The 6,000-nt window shown below is 40.8% G+C and overlaps 1 protein-coding gene across 1 annotated transcript in view; it reads left to right on the top strand.

Annotated features, from left to right (window-relative positions):
- The first annotated feature begins 2,228 nt into the window (after positions 1 to 2,228).
- Positions 2,229 to 6,000, top strand: part of LOC6614274 (neuroligin-3) — a 69,906-nt gene continuing 66,134 nt past the window's right edge. Inside the window, exon 1 of the mRNA XM_032722183.1 lies at positions 2,229 to 2,838. The gene's annotated coding sequence lies outside the window, so the exon portion shown is untranslated. The remainder of the gene's footprint in view (positions 2,839 to 6,000) is intronic.

The raw sequence follows: 6,000 nt of genomic DNA, 5'->3' as shown, positions 1-6,000 counted from the left end.
CAGGAAAGTAAAATAGATATTTCCAAAGTCTCTTTCGCGTGAAGTGAAGCTGTCCGTAAAGTCAATTCAATTGACTTTAATTCAATTGCCGACAGGTGCCCAGGCGTTATACATGCGAAGCAACTCCAACGCAAATGAATAACTCAGATGTACATATGCTTACAAAGGGAATGCTTACCTTTTGGTACTCGGTCCCGTACTGGTCACGTACTGGTTCCGTACTGGTCCCGTACTGGTCCCGTACTGGTCCCGTACTGGTCCCGTACTGGTCCGTACTGGTCCACACTGGTACCGTACTGTTCCCGTACTGGTCCCGTACTGGTCCCGTACTGGTCCCGTACTGGTCCCGTACTGGTTCCGTACTGGTCCCGTACTGGTCCCGTACTGGCCCGTACTGGTCCCGTACTGGTCCACACTGGTCCCGTACCGTTCCCGTACTGGTCCCGTACTGGTCCACACTGGTCCCGTACTGTCCCGTACTGGTCCCGTACTGGTCCCGTACTGGTCCCGTACTGGTCCCGTACTGGTCCCGTACTGGTCCCGTACTGGTCCGTACTGGTCCCGTACTGGTCCACACTGGTCCCGTACCGTTCCCGTACTGGTCCCATACTGGTCCACACTGGTCCCGTACTGGTCCACACTGGTCCCGTACCGTTCCCGTACTGGTCCCGTACTGGTCCCGTACTGGTCCCGTACTGGTCCCGTACTGGTCCCGTACTGGTTCCGTACTGGTCCCGTACTGGTCCCGTACTGGTCCCGTACTGGTCCCGTACTGGTCCCGTACTGGTCCGTACTGGTCCCGTACTGGTCCACACTGGTCCCGTACTGGTCCTGTACTGGTCCCATACTCTTGAGCTCTGATCCATTTATCACTGGTTAAAGCAAACCAAAGTCAAAGCTTTTAAAATCAGCCATTAATTTACTTGATCAATCTTTTTAAATTAGATATTGTGTCACTTTGTACATTTGCACATATAAATGTATTATATATTTTTTGAATTTTGAATAATTAAAATGTAAGTGTATTAATGTATATAACCTAAAAAATTTTTTTGTGGTTGCTGTTATTAAATGAATGAAAAATTTGCATCCAATATTGTTTGCAACAAAATGATTTTTCAAACAAAATCACGATTTTCGGCTGAATAGCAGCTATATGAGCATACAATTTTCGCTAAGCTCGCCTTGGATATGTATACTAATTTCTTATGTAGAATTCCATGTTTTAGTTGGAAAATATTTGAAAACAAAAAAGTTTTCCATACTAACACTTAATTTCGAACTGATCGTTCATATGAGAGCTATATGCTATAGTGGTCCGATCCTACAAAAATAAGAACGTGGGGGGTGGCACCCGCACCCAAAATTGTTCCGTGAAGATTGGAGAGCCATTAAACGACGAAGACATCCTAGGAAAGTGTCTGTAATGAGATCCGTGGCCAATTCAAGATGTTTCGCTGATGTGACAAGGCAAACAAACAGGCATATATATAGCCTTGGCGTAAGGTACGATGCGAACTAGTGTTGGCTAACATGCTTGCTGAAGCGAAAATTCCAGTGTAGAATCCGATGGTTCATGCAGTGTGAGTTTATATCTTCTTTTGACCGTGATTTCTTGAAAGGGAAGCACAGAACCGTGACGGTTTCAACTTGCACTCATGCCTTTCGGGATCTCCGAGCCACGTATAAAACGTTATTCTTAGACGCTGTATGTGAAATTCTGCAGTATGAACCAATGGTTTACAAGGTAACAAAATGAAATACAAGGGCCTTCTTCAGCAATATCTAAAAATTGACAACTTATTAGCAGGCAATTAATATATATATTTTTATTTTACTTTCCTAAAACCTATTTTGATTCCTTTCTCAAGTTTAGAAATATTTGACTAAATATTATCCACGAATTGATGTTCATTAGCAACAAGTTAAGTGAGGTAAATATTTTCGAAGTACTAAAAAAAGGTGAAATTTCCCCCTATCACAAAGTTTTCCCCTTCGAAAGGAGTTAGTTTCTCTTGGGACTTTTCGCTCCCACACGAGCAAATGCCATGCGCCCGCTCCCTAAAATTTTCAGAGCTCTCTCGATTAGTTCGTCGCATGGCCGTTTGGCGCTGCAGCTGACAGTGCTTTTGAATCGGCTACGCCCGAGCGAAGTTGGCCGAGAGGCCTGGGCCTTTTTGGCTGGCTGAAATAGCGAATTTCCATGTCAGTTCACGTTCGATATTTGTGTTGTTTGGTAGCGGTAATCGGGCTACCGTCCAAGCGCTTTGAAAACGAATCGAGCGCGTCGCGCTTTTCCCAAAATTCGAACGAATCAAAAATACCACCCAGCAGCTGTGTGTGTGAGTGTGCGATTTGGCTAAGATGTGTGGCTGTGTGCGTATTGAAGTTGTTGCACTGACAAGGCGCGACCAAAAACAACGCCCAGAAAAGTAGGCAACGGATATATCAACTTCTTCTGACCTACTCAAGAAAATATAACGAAGATAAAAGGAAGCAGCCAGCAGCGCCGGAATTCGCGAAGAGCCAAGCGAAAATTTAAGTTATTGTGCCAGTGTGTGTGGCTGTGCCCAAGTGTGCGTGTGTGTGAGGCGCCAACTTGCCCCGGCAGAAAAATATAAATAAATAGTCAGCCAAATGGCAGCCCAAAGGCACAAAAAGTGAAAAGCATATACCAGAGAAAGAAATATTAAAGAAAATTAAATTCTCCAGCTGAGCCAAAGGCCCTACTGCGAAGTTCCAGTGAAGTGTGACGAGATAGAAAAGCCATTCCCGAGAAAGTACGTACATTTTGCAAATCAAAGCAAGGCACTAGGATCCGGTCTGGACTATTAAACGGTAATTGAGTCATAAATCAAGCCATAATTAAACGAAACTCACTGCTGTCTTTGGTCACTTCGCGAGATTAAACTTGAAATGGGCTTTCGGAGGCGATGAAAGTGGTTGATGTCGAAAAAAAAACCGAAAATCAAACTTCAGACCGATCTAATCCATCATACGATGCTCCTCAAAAAAAATGCGAGGAATCACATGAACCATGAGGGCTTCTTTCACTGATTGATTAGTTGTCGACTTGCGGGCACGCACAAGTCAAGTGTTTTGGCCACGAATATTCTGCCCGATTGGCGCTCTTCTTTATTCGATTGCCCTTGTTCGCTGTCATACAAACAATCGACCCCACACCCTCGAGTTGAGCATTTGACATGAGCAGCGCAATTAGTCCATAAATCGGATTCTGATCCGCGACCTGGCAATGAACTCTGTCAGTCATTAGAGTTCAATTGTTTGCTGCTTGTCGCTTTGTGTATTTGCATTTCAGGCAGGCTCTTTTTGCACTCGTATTTCGAGCATGATATTCCGTTGCTGTGAATGCAATTGCTCATTCATAATCCATTTACCCTTGCACTCACTCGGCTTGTGAAACTACAGCAAATAAAAATACCTGTGATACCTGGAAATCTGAGCTATCGCTGCACTCCTGTTTTCTATTTGAAGTGTTTTAAATGCACTTTCAATTTAAACCAATGTATTTTTTTAATATCTGCCTAATATTACATAACAATTGGTTGCTTACAATTTAGATATTTTGAGAAACACTTGTTAAATAATCCATTTTACACATAAACATCGCGCATTTTTACTTGATTTCTTTACAATGGAATGAAATGGAAATGTTGATGAAAGTATATTTGATAACAATAGAAAACAAATCACATATTATTATGTTGCTAAAACAATATACCTTTACTTTTAGCCGCTTACTTAATTAAAGTGTTTCCAAACAAAATATCAGTAAAATAGTTTTATAATTTTTTTTATTGAACGTTAATATTGCACTTTCCATGCTGGTAACTATTTCAAAGAATTTCATTAAATTATATATTACGTTTAATGAACGAAATTTATATTGCATAATTTTTTAATCAAAAACAATAAATAACATTGCACAGAATCCACGAAAGCATTGCCATATATGTGAATGTAAAATAGAAAAGTATTATTCATCCTCTGTAATTAAATTTTAATTCGCTGCAGGATTATTCAGCTGTGTAGTTATTTTTCACCCCAATTTCATCAGGTCTGCCGACGACCAAAAATGAATATCATGGTGGATTTCCCAAAAGAAAATTAACTTTTCTCGGCGCGTGTTCAGCCAGCCCCCGCTCTTGACTTTTAATTAAATATTAATTTTGATGAGAAAATAATACTAGCACATTAGCGCAGTGACCACCACCACCAATGGCGATGACCAATGTAATTATTTGCCAGGACCGGAAGTGCTCACTTCATGCATAGCCCTGGCTAATTCCGAAGCTATATCCGATAGCTCCTGGTGTTGGTGCTTAGTCGCTGTGATTAATAATGCCTAATTGCAAGTATTTTCGCCCGAGGAAAGAACCCAGCCCGAGCTGCGGAGGCGCCCTTCCCCTTTTTGATTGATTACCACATTTTGTCGCACTAATTCCGAGCTGCCTCGGATAAGTTCGGCGTATCCTTGAGTCTGAACTCTGAGGATTACCAGGGGGCTGGGCAGGGCACGTTGCGGCACTTGAAAGCTAATCAACAATTAATGAGCAATTAATATGCAAAATTTGGCGCAGGCGATGGGCTGCTGATGGGCTGGTGATGCGCAATCGGGCATGGTTTAAATGCATAAATTAATAAACGCTCAGTCGATGCGCTTTTCAAGCGATGTCGTCGCTCATTAGGCACTCACACGACACATATGGGTTAATGAATTTGGCATGAATCAATTGAGGAGCTCAAATAAAATCGAAAACAAGCGAGCAATATTATATTAGTTAATAATGAAGCTGATGCAGGCGGAAGAACTTTGATATTTTATTCGCCTGCCGCATCAAAAAGGCATTGGCTGCGCCAATGAAAGATGAAAAACTTTTTGGGAAACCAATGACCTGAAATATGAATAAGGTTTATTAAATGGCAACTCCTGCAGAATGATTAATTAATTTCCGCCACATCGAGTTGAATTTGATATGTTTATGGCAAACAAGAAAGTAATTGCAGCTGTCATTAAAATTATAGTGTACGCCCAAAAGTGTAACAAATGCGCAAAAAATGTATTGTTTTCATAAAATGGCAATTAATTTTTAATGGTGAACACAATACATTAAACAACTAAAAGCCGCACCAGGCAAACATAATGTTTATTTTGCTTCATGCAAACGAAGCGTCGCTATTTACTTGCATAATAACAAAGTGAGCATTTCGGGAGCGACTGGCCAAATTCATTTTCAGTTTCCAGCTAGTGCTGGGTAAACTTCGCCGATAAGGAAATTATTCCTAGACCCGAATGTTGCCTGGCAATTGCAGTAATAATATGTCACGAATCCGTGCAGCTAAACATAAAATAATGGCAGCCATAAATCATGGACATTGGCCTTGTCAAATGGCTAGAGTTTGATATATTTGCGGCTGGCGAATGCCAAAACTACACGCAATCGGAATACCAACTAAGACCGCAATTGAAGTTATTTGAATAATGGTGGGCTAAAGTAAATTAAAGTGGATCAAATGGGCCTTAAGTTAGACTTACTAAGATTTAAGATTTGGCAATTGAAGTGTAGTAAATTGAAGCTTATATAGATAGTCTCTTTTTATAAACATTATGAATACTACTTACATTAGAATACTACTTAAGCTGTGCAGTGTTATCCATACATATAATGGTTCCGAATTTTGTAATAGCTGAATAAGTACACATCCCCATCAATTTTTCTATAAATCCATATATATATCATATATATATATATTTTCTATATCATTGAAGTCAAGCTCAATCTGAAAGGCTGCGAGTTGCTTCAAATTTTTTCCCCAGAACTTTATCTCAACGACTTTCCCTCATAATGCTTGGTTGGGCATCAAAATTTTTGTATAATTACGATAATTTAAAATTCTTTTCGCTCCAAGCTAATTTTCAACGCATTGCGTGCTAAGAAGAATGTATTTTCGCGCCACCGCTTTGCGCGAACATGTAAA

This window comes from Drosophila sechellia, chromosome 3R, assembly GCF_004382195.2.
Source record: "Drosophila sechellia strain sech25 chromosome 3R, ASM438219v1, whole genome shotgun sequence".
In the NCBI taxonomy this organism is placed as follows: Eukaryota; Metazoa; Arthropoda; class Insecta; order Diptera; family Drosophilidae; genus Drosophila; species Drosophila sechellia.
Note: the sequence above shows the minus strand (reverse complement) of the source record. Positions and strands in the feature narration are given on the sequence as shown.